The sequence below is a fragment of the Miniopterus natalensis genome, chromosome 1, assembly GCF_054644295.1.
Source record: "Miniopterus natalensis isolate mMinNat1 chromosome 1, mMinNat1.hap1, whole genome shotgun sequence".
NCBI lineage: Eukaryota > Metazoa > Chordata > Mammalia > Chiroptera > Miniopteridae > Miniopterus > Miniopterus natalensis.
The window spans coordinates 66,824,270-66,835,284 of record NC_142081.1 but is presented as its reverse complement, the minus strand read 5'-3'; the positions used below and the strand labels follow the sequence as shown (position 1 = coordinate 66,835,284).

The 11,015-nt window shown below is 44.7% G+C and overlaps 3 non-coding genes across 3 annotated transcripts; all 3 read right to left on the bottom strand.

Moving 5' to 3' along the window:
- Nucleotides 1-431: 431 nt before the first annotated feature.
- Nucleotides 432-503, bottom strand: TRNAP-UGG (transfer RNA proline (anticodon UGG)). The gene has a single exon. It is a non-coding gene; the product is annotated as a tRNA-Pro (tRNA).
- Nucleotides 504-1,560: 1,057 nt separating this feature from the next.
- Nucleotides 1,561-1,650, bottom strand: TRNAY-GUA (transfer RNA tyrosine (anticodon GUA)). Its single transcript is given in 2 exon segments — nt 1,561-1,596; nt 1,614-1,650. It is a non-coding gene; the product is annotated as a tRNA-Tyr (tRNA).
- A 1,160-nt stretch (nt 1,651-2,810) lies between these two features.
- TRNAT-UGU (transfer RNA threonine (anticodon UGU)) lies at nt 2,811-2,883 on the bottom strand. The gene has a single exon. It is a non-coding gene; the product is annotated as a tRNA-Thr (tRNA).
- Between the last annotated feature and the right edge of the window lie 8,132 nt (nt 2,884-11,015).

The following is an 11,015-nucleotide window of genomic DNA, read 5'->3' as shown; positions in this document are numbered from 1 at the left end:
CCCGGACGGGATTGGGGTGCAGCAAGGAGAGAAGAGTTGGTGGGCGAGCCCTAGGATGGTTGGTACCGTTCCCAGTTCCTCCCAGGAGGCGCCAAGCGGCCTGGGCCAGCCTCCGGAGCAGGCGCCACAGCAGCCCTCGCTCCAAGCGACCTTGGAGATCGCAGTTCGAGACACGACACACCGGAACACGGGACACTCGTCCCTGCTCCCAGAGGCCAGGCAGGACACGGCCGCTGCTTGCAGGAGCGATGGGCACCTGGACTCCAGGAAGCCAGCCCATTTCGTCCCCCGCAGGTCACCAGCCCGCATCTGCCCCGCGTTCGTTCAGTGCACCTGTCTTTCGCAGAAGAGTCGGGATCACGAGAAGGTCTGTATGGAGCAGAACTTTTTGCAGTCTCTCCTAAAGGAGGGAAAACAAATTTTAAAAACTCGGGCTCGTCCGGGATTTGAACCCGGGACCTCTCGCACCCAAAGCGAGAATCATACCCCTAGACCAACGAGCCACGACAAGTGCAAGCCTGTTTCTGTTTCCTCTGAATTTCGTTTGTCTACCAGGCTACTCTTGGAGTTTTGCTCCCTGTTGCAGCCGTTACTTTTTGCCTGGCTTAGTTTTTCTCCCCATCTTTATGAAGTCTCACGTCTGATTCTGGCCCTGGCCTCAGTTATTCTCCCCGATCCACGTCCTGGAGCCGTCCAGACGCCAGATGGAGTGAGGAGAGACAGCCTTGCAGACTTCAGGCCCCGTCGCTGAGCTCCGCCGAGCCCGGCCGGGATGGGTCTCGCCGCAGCCGGGGCCTGGAGGGAAGCGGGTTGGAGCCCACGAGCCCGGGCGGGACTCCGTGGCAAGGCTGTGGAGTCCTCAGCCCCAGGACAGACGCGCAGGAGGTGGATCTGTCGCGTCGCTACCGTCTCGCGCGAGCATAAAACCCTGGGGACGGGACTGGGGAGCACCCACGTATCGGGAGCCGGAGCTGGTCGGTGGTGAGCCAGTCTGGCGCGTGTTGGGATATTTCAGACCCTTTGCAGTTTCCCTAAATGAGAGTCAAGCTCTCCCCACCTTTGCATAAATTGTTTTCACGCTTTGAAATGCTCTGTCTCAGTCTCACATCAAATCCTACTCCTCCTTCCTGCTACGGTTCAAAGATCTTTTCATGGAATTATAAAAATACATAAACAGCTAAGCAGATTAAAAGGTCCTCTTTCTGCATGGACGTGTGCACAGAACGGGGTCAGAATCTCGGGCTGAAGGTCATAGTTAAGGGGTTTGTTCTGCAAATTAATGTCCCGAAGGCCGCAGGCCACAAACGCACATTTATACAGTATTCTGAACCAACGAGTGGTATGGGGTCTCGGATATGGGGTCCTGGGGAAGCAACCTAGGGCCAACCGGAAGCGAAAAGAAAGCATAAGATATTCAGAACCTTTCTAGTTGGTTAGTTGAATGAGTGCACGCTCCTCTTTCCTCACTAGTTAACCACCAAAGCGCGCAAGATCCATTTTTCAAGAATGGATCCGTGAAACTCGGCTTTTTCCAAGTGGCTGGCCCAAAACAGAAGCTTCTCCTTCGAGCCGGAATCGAACCAGCGACCTAAGGATGACCAAGCAGGAAACGACTACAGTCCTCCGCTCTACCAGCTGAGCTATCGAAGGGAGCACGTGAGCTGGTGTTCTAGAATTCCGTATTCAAGGCAGAGAGAACTACCGGCCTGTACGAGACGGCCTTTCGATTCCTGGCGAGTAACACCGCGCACTGAGCGTCTTGCGAGAACGCCCTGCATGCACGGTTTTGGAGACACCATTTTAGAGCTAGATTCTCCTGCTTCCCTGAGGGGCTTCCAAGCAGGGCCGATCCGTGCTCTTCCCCGACAGGCGACGCTGGAACCCGTGCCTCCCAAGGCCTCCTGCGGAGGTGGGGCTCCTTCCCCTGGAGAGGGGAGCTGTTGATTTCACCTAGTGCGGGGGCCCGGGTCCTGCCTTGCACAAGGTCTGTCTAGGTCCGAAGCAGCCACCCGGGCATCGGAGAGCTAGGGGCTGAGGCGGTGGGACACGTCGCTCTTACAGCGCCCCTCCGAGCCATTCGGTGGGACACCTGGTTCTTACAGCGCAGCGCCCCTCCGAGCCGGGCCGAGGGTGCGGGCCTCCTCATTTCCTCACTTCCTGCGCTCGCCTCCCCACCCAGGCGCTTGGGCACAGGCCAACTACAGCTGTTTTCGGGGTGGGTATGAAATAGAGAATATGCGGGTAAGCCCAGTGTTTCTGTGAAAACTGAGTTTTGGTAAAAATATTTTAAGGTTTTCCAAAGAGAAAGCCACGGCTTCTTTGAGTCAATAACAAATTTGGTGATCCAAGTCTCGACCAGCATTTTACCCGCTGAGATACTGAGGCGCTGGAAAAGCCCCTGAAACATGAAACCCTGCGGGGCAGCCTCAGCCGGGAGGCTGGCACCGGCGGGAGGACCTGGTGCTGGGACCCGCGCCAGCTCCGGGCGGGTGCTGAGCGCTCCGGCCCACTCTCTCTGCACCGCCCCATCCCGGCTCGGGGTAGGCCGCCGTCCAGACTCCAGCCGCGCGGGGGGGTCCGCAGAGGCCCACAGCACTTCCCGAGCTTATAATGGATTCGCCCGCAGCTCAGGTTGCAAAAGCAGCACTTGCGCACTGGCACAGGAACCCGCTCAGCTCCGCGCAGTTCACTCCCGAGGTCTAAATTGCGGTGAGAAGATACAAAGAGCCGAATTTCCTCTGGGGTCAAGGTTATCGGTAGGAAGATGGGTGGGTGGTGAGAAGAATCAAAAACGGTAAGAAACACTAGCCAGGCCCCAGCGAGATTTGAACTCGCGACCCCTGGTTTACAAGACCAGTGCTCTAACCCCTGAGCTATAGGGCCTTACGTCTTAGCTGTGTCTTTCTTTGTAGTAAAGAAAGATTTTTATGCTGGATTTTTTTTAAAAATAAAAATTAGAATATCAATACTGGAAGCAAACAAAATCAGAATGTTATTTCAATTTGTTTTCCAACTAATGGAATTCAGTCTGCAGGCTCTTGCTGGGGAGAGCTCAATGTGAGGGTCAGTCACAGAGACCGCCACTATATTAAGACTAGAAAAATATGACCAACCCAACACAATCTGACACAGTAAAAGACATCCCCTCCCCCCACACCCTCCCCCAGCTGCAAATTGTCGAAATTAAGAAGGGAAACCCGTCCTAGAGGAAAAGCTGCCTGCCTCCAACAGTTCTCTCAGCTGAAACTGGAACATCTGCACTCGGTTTTCTACGTGACTCAGGACACCCACCGACCTGCAAACGTCCGCCTCAAGTGCCTTAGATGTAGGGACCTTTCTCACAGCTCGAGTCTCAGCGCCAGAGCAGGCAGTCATTAACTCGCTATTTAATTCATCCCTTTATTCAACAAACTCTGAATTCTAATTTTGTGCTAGGCTCTGCACTAGGAGCAGGGAATCCAGATATAATCTTTACCTTGAAGTTACTGTCATAGCTTTGTGGAATAAAAGAACTTTGGTTTTCATGAAAGAGAACAATAAAAAGTAGCTGTGCCTGGTGTGAAGGGGCGTGGACACTGCCAACGTTCACAAATTATAGAGTCATCACAGATGCAGGCCCACTGGAGGGGATGGGCTTGAGCAGCACTTTGAAGGGAGGTTAAGACACAATTGGGGGGGGGGGGCGGTGATCTCTGGTAGAAGAGAAGTTAGGAGCAAAGTCCAAGAAAAAAAACTGAGGTGTTTAAGGGGCCAAGGCAGAGCGCTGGCTGTGTTATGGAGAAAAAGTGCCTTGTCTCGCCTGGTTGCTAGTGGGAGTGGGGTTCTTGGGGTACCTTTGGAGTAAGCGTTTCTGGAAGCCCCCACAGGAGGATGAGATATGGTAGAAAGCTTTGTTTCTGTGGAATTATACCCCATGGGTTTCCAAAGTCCCGTTTCCCTTAGTCCAGTCATAAGAGAAGTGTAGCTGGGGTTTCAGTAGGGCTAAAATCAGAGCCAGTGTCCAGGGTTTCCTTTCCAAGTTGGAGCCGAGTCCAGGTCAGCACCAGGCTAGCTGCAGTCCATTCGCCCATTGTGTGGGAAGGTCCCAATGGCTGTGGGCCACATGGGAGAATGCCAGGAAGCCAAGTGTGAACCACGAGCCGGGTGTGCCAAGAGGAAGCAAGAGAGTGAACTTCTATGTTTAGGGGATTAAGGATTCCAGATCTTTGTGCCCTTGTAGTGGCCATACCCATCCTGGCCAATGACTTCTATTCCCAGGTGTGACTGACAAGAAAGCATAGTCCCTCTGTCACCCCAATTTTACTGGGCATGCGTCTCTCTTCCCTTTGTTGGATCCTTCCCCTAGTGTTTTGCAGGGAACATGCCCACAATGCCTGGCTCCTTTCCTATTATTAACTAGCTAATTACAACTGGTATCAGCTGGAGCAGATGCCTACCCTCCTGACAGTGAGGGAAGGTGAGAAGACAGGTTAGTAGGAGACAGATATTTCTGGAGTGAAGTTGTGGCCTTTGAAAAATTGAAAATGGAAACTCACCAGGCATGGATAGGCAGAATGAATTGAAAGGAAGAGAAAATAGAGCCAAGGAAACACCAGAGCTTGGCCATGGCATAAATGCTCAAACACAAAGCTGCAAGAGGGTAATGGTTATGGACTGGAAAGGGGAAAAATGAGTGAGATATATACAGGGAAGACAGATTTTGCTGAAGTTAGATATGAATAAAGAAGTTATAAAAGGACAATAAAGAGGAGGACTCTCAAATTTACTTTGAAGAAGCAAGATATTAGTTGCAGGAAAAAAAGTCTAAAGGAGAGATGGGTGTCTGAAGAGGGCAGAGGGGTGCTAGGATTTAGGTGGCCTGAATTTGAGGTGAGGATGGAGTTTATGGGAACCGTACAATAGCTAGAATACCCGTGTGTCTAGTTACGTAGATTGATAGGTCAAGGTTAGCTCAAATTACATAGATAAGTGATTTTCAACCTTTTTCATCTCATAGCACACATAAATTACTAAAATTCTGCAGCACACCAAAAAATATATTAAAAATGTTTGCTGATTTGACAAAAAATCCCCAACTGGCAGCTGGGAGTGGGCATGTGACCGAGGCTCCACCAGTCAGATGCACCCAGGGAAGATTTCAATTTAGAAGTACAAAAAGGGACTAATTTCCTATAAGGAAGTAGCATGTTTTTTCAATGGTTAAGGTGTTAGATTCTTGGGTATGGGGTTTCTTAAATCTGTAGATTGTTGTCTTCCTTCAGTTCTGGAAAATTCTCAGCCCTAATCTTTTCAAATGTTGTCTTTGCTCTATTTTTTTCTCCATTTATAAAACTGAAATTAAACATATTAGACCTTCACAACCTGTCTTCTATTTTTTTTTAACCTGTCTTCTATATTTTCCGTCTTTTGGTCTTTCCATCATGTTACATTCTGAATTACATGTTCTTACTCATAATCCACTAATTCTTTCTACATCTATGTGTTTAATCAGCTGTTAATAACATCTACCCACTGAGTCAATTATTATAAGTTGTAATTTTTAATTCTAGAGGTTCAATTTGATTCCTTTTCAAAATTACAAGGCCAGTTTTTTCTCAGTTTTATTGAGATATTATTTTCATACATGACCATATAAGTTTAAGGTATACAGCATAATGGTTTGACTTACATACATTGTGAAATAATTACCTCTGTAAGTTTAGCTAGCATCCATTATCTCCTATAGATACAATCAAAAGAGAAAGCAAAAAAATTTTTTTCTTTGTGATAAGTCTTAGGATTTGTTCTCTTAACTATTTCTGTATATATCATGCAGCAGTGTGAATTATTTTCACAGTCATCGTGCTGTACATTACATGTACTTAAGAACTTACCTTCTAAGTGGAAGTTTGAATCTTTTGACCACTTTTCTCCTATTCCCCCTCCCCCCACCCCTCATCTTTTGTAATCACAAATCTGATCCCTTTTTCTATGAATTTGGGTTTTGTTTTGTTTTAAATTCCACATATAAGTGAGATCATATGATATTGTCTAACTTATTTCACTTAGAATAATTCCCTCGAGGTCCATCTGTGCGGCAGCAAATGGCAGGATTTCCTTTTTTTTTTTGGCTGAATAATAGCCTGTTCTATATACATACCACAACTTCTTTATCCATTTATTTGTTGATGGACTTTTAGTTTGTTTTTATGTTTCGGCTATTGTAAATAATGCTGCTTGTGAACATGGGGAGTGCAGATAATCGTTTTGAGTTAGTGTTTTCATTTCCTTTGGATATATTCCCAGAAGTAGAATTGCTGGATCATATGGTAGTTCTATTTTTAATATTTTGAGGATCTTCCAGTTTTCCATAGTGGCTGTACCAGCTTGCTGTCCCACCAACAGGCCAGATTTTGTAATTTCCTATTTCTTGCAAATATTTGCCAGCTTATCTTTCATTTCTTTAAACATGGTAATTCTAGTTGTTTTAATATCTATAACTGATAATCCCAATAATATTTAGTTGATGCTTCCTTGTGTAATTGGTCATCTGTAAATGTGTACAGCTCAATGTCTTTGCAAAATTATATGTAGTGAATTTTTGAGGTCAAGATGAAGCTATCTTCCTGAAAAAAAAAAAAAATATATATATATATATATGTGTGTATGTATGTATACATATATATGTATGGTTTCCTCATAGGCATCTAGAGTGCTATTAACCCAAAAGGACCCTTAAAAAGGTTCATGGTCACACATTCCCTGGGCCTCCAAGATGATGTAAACCCAGCCCAAGCTGCAAATTGGGGAAAATGCAAACCTGTGGTCACAGCTTCTCAGGAAAAGTTGAAAGCTTATCCTTTCTATATTCCCTTGCTAAACTCAGCTGATTTCTGCTGAGCTTCGCAACAGTTACTGGAAAGGGAAGGCTAGAGGTAGATTTACTCTTGTCCATTCTTACCTTATGGGAATAGCTCTCTGGAGTCCCAACTTAATATTTGGGAGAGTGTCTTACTAGACTTTCGACCCTTGATGGTTGCTGGGTTGTGACATCTGTCCTTCTTGTTTCTCCCACCCAAAGAGGCAGCCAAAACTATAGCCCAGTTTTGCAGTAATTAGAAAATGTCTTCAGAGCTACAAAGGTCAATGCTTCCCTTACCTCTTGGATTCCATAGTCCCCTTAGATTATAGCCTATCGGTTGTTTACTATACCATATTAGTACTGCAATGTTATAAAGGAGATTTGGTAAAATATTATTCAATATTTTTACCACTTTTCCTCAAGGAGGTTGGTCCAAATTAATTAGGCCACAATTACTAGAAAGGCAATTGAAGTTGTAGTAACTGCACCATCAATCATATTCTACTGCATGGACCAAGAAACAGAGAAAGTATTATAAGAAAGAGCATACATGAGAGAATGCCCAAGCACATAAAAGAAGAGAGGTGATAACCAGAAAGGAAGCCTGAATACCTCCCCAGTCCCTATGTATAGCCCACTTCAGAGGCCTCATTGTATTCCACTCAACGAGACTTTCTTGAATCCTTATAGAAATTCCCCCTATTTTAGAAAAAAATTTTTTCACCTTAAAATCTCAAATAACACTGAAGGTATTCTCAGTATGGTCCTCTCTACCTTACTGCTTTTATCTTCTAATATTCAAATCAACTTTTTTTTTTCACTTGAGGATATTTTTTCCATTGTTTTTCAAAGAGAACAGAAGGGGGAGAGAGAGAAACAACATTGATGTGAGAGACACACATCGATTGGTGTCTAATGTACTGTTTAATCTATAAACAAACACTCCTTTTCTTAAATTTATTGAACCACCCCCTACTAGCCTTAAGGAATCTCTTTCAGCACTCGTTCCAGGGGTGTCTTTCAGGAGGTCAGCACGCAGCATCTTTTCTTGCTGTCACTGGCTAACTGGTTTTTGTTTATCCAAATCAACAACAGTTTTTCTACCTCTTCAATTACCTGTGATCATTGTTTCTTTCACACCATTAGCAACATTAGCACTCTTGATGGTCTCTTCATGTTTTAAAATTGTGCTAAATGTCCATTTCAAAAGCAAAAAAACACAAAAATTTTCACAGCACAATATCCTGAGATGTCAGCAGTAAACTGACTCATACTGGCTCACATTCTCTACTTTGTTTGTGGCCTGAGACACACTTTTTGTCATGCTGAGGTATCAGCATGAAAGAGCTGTCAGGTCAAAAGCCCGAAGCTTGTTCAACAACCTAGACATTTTTTCCCATGAACAACTTGGTTGAGAACTGAATTGTTCATGGGAGCCGTTCGAGAGCCGAGGTTTGACTGTACATTCTCCTGAATACTCACTTGTCATATGATGCCCAACAGGACAAATAAATGTGGCCAGAGATCTCAGAAGATAGCAACAGTCGATCCCATTTTTGTGTAGTTTATCTGAGACCTCTAGTGTTTCGAGAGCTAGGCATCCTTGAGTTGACTGTCTATCCATGTAGTACGGTGGTAAGGCGACACCTACAGTGCGCCAGTATTGGAAGGCCCATTTCTCTGTCAACAGTAGTCTTCATATTTTGCTAGGTTTTCCCCTTCTTATTATAAACGAAGACTCTAATTTATTCCCATTGCTACCACAATGAGCACACATCTCTTCCCCGGACACTGCTCTCAGGAGGTCTGTAGGCCTTTGACTCCTTCAGTTCTCTTTCTTCACCCCTCTCAGAATTCCAAAATACAAAACTGAACTCTCCTGCGGTGGTGTTCAAAGCACGGCCCCTGGACAAGTAGCACCAGCATCATCTAGCAACCTATTAGAAATGAAAATTCTCTGGCCCCAAGTTTACTAAATCAGAAATTCCAAGAATTGAGTCCAGCAATGTCTTTTAACAACCCCTGGAGGTGACTGTGATGCATGCTAGTTTGAGAGCCACTGCTCCACTTAAAACCTGGCCCCTGCCTCTCTAATAATCTCTCTCCAGAGGCCACGGGAGCACTAGCCATGATATGCCTATGCCTATAACTGTGAAAATGCATTAGGGTTCTGTTTCAGAGAAACTACAGATTGTAACAGGGAATAAAAACTTTATACTACTCTGACTAACCATGAAATGGAGTTAGAATAAAATGTACTAACAAACTGATTAAAGGAACTCACATACTGACATCACAGTTTCCCATTGCAGGCACAAGCAGTTCCAGTTCCTGCTTGTACAAGAAATGGTCTTGATCGAGACTTCGGTTGACTAAGATCACCCAGCTGCAGGAACTTGGTTAGCACTGACCAGTTCCAGTATGCGGACATGAAAGATCCATATCGGGACCAGCAAGGGCACTGCCTGCAGGTCCACAGCCCCTCCTCCTGATTTCTTCTCACCTTTGTTATCTCTCCAATGTCATCAAGCAAATGTTTTCATGTATTTTTTTCCATTTTCAGATTTCCTCAGTGGTAGAGTTAATTAGACTATCTTACTATGTGATTCCCAGAAGCTTCCTCATTTGCTTTTCATCACAGAAAACCCTGGAGTCTTTACATGGAATATGTCACATCTGATTATCTTAGAGGAAATTGTGGGCCTTTTTGTCTTCCAGTATAGCAGGTCTCCAGTCATTAGCCCAGGATGTGATAATTCATGCAGAGCCCTCATCTTTCTTGAACGATACTGAAATGTGTTAGGCCTGTAAATATTTTAATGTGTTGGGTGTCTTTCCTGTGCAAGGTGCTGATGACACCAAAATGAAGATGGCATTGCCCCAGAGTTCAAGGAGCTCATTCCTCAAGAGGATGTTAAAGGATAATATCAGTAGAGTGTAATAGGTGGAAAGGTGAAAGTCATCAAGAAGTACGAAAGAGACAAAGACAAGGAGAGCCGAACTGAGACTTGGAGAGCTAGGAAAAGATTCTGGTAAAAGGTGATTCTGAAATGAGTTAGAGAAAATGAGAAGGAATTTGATAATAGTAAATAAATAAGGAAAGAAAGAAAGAAAGAAAGAAAGAAAGAAAGAAAGAAAGAAAGAAAGAAAGAAAGAAAGAAAAGAAAGAAAAGAAAGAAAGAAAGAAAGAAAGAAAGAAAGAAAGAAAGAAAGAAAGAAAGAAAGAAAGAAAGAAAGAAAGAAAGAAAGAAAGAAAGAAAGAGAAAGAAAGAGGTGGTAGAGTGATCAAAGCATAACGAGGGCATGTTATCATCTACTGTTTGTAAGCCCAGGAAACAGGGCACATTCTGACTGAGCCAAAGAATTTGAGTGGAGATGGGAGTGGAGGCATGGAATTGACTATGCTGGTTACTTCAAATGTGACCCTCTCTGGGCCTCCAACATTTCCAACAAAATATTATGGTGAGAAGAAGAAAAAGCCCACCTGTAAAAAGAGCACTACTTCCCATCTTCTGGGACAGTGTGGACCTTCCATTGAGGATGGGTCGTGCTACAGGACAGAAAGGCAGGAACTCATTTGCCTTTTTTGTGACTGAGATTCCTGCCTTATTATCTGACATACAGTGAGACACAGAGAAGCTGCAACAGTGGGAAAAATGCATGAGAAAAGAAGGAGCCCTGCTTAGTAAGAATCTGTGAGGTGTTTTTTTAAGGCTTTCATCCTAGGCATTTCTTCTAGGATGCTTTTCTGCCCCTAAAAAAAGCCTGGGTGGGTGGTTCTAATCTTGAGGAGGCTGAGTCACCACATTATTTACTGTGGTTACCGGCTTCTAAGACATCACCCTCTCCTGTGCTAGAGAGTTGTATTTATCTGAAAAGTGGTCAATTATTTTGGCTTGAACAGGCTGATTTTTAAAAAAATATATTGTTATTGATTTCAGAGAGAGGAAAGGAGAGGGAGAGATAGAAACATCAATGATGAGAGAGTCATTGATCGGCGGGCATGTGCCCTGACCAGGAACCGAACCCCAATCGCCTGGATCATAGGTCGATGCTCAACTGCTGAGCCACGCCTGGCTAGGCTCTGATATTTTAAATAAGAGAACTTTGTAACAAAATACCCCCAAATATTTCAATCTGTGCAACGATATGTGACTGGCTGGCAAAAGGTGAA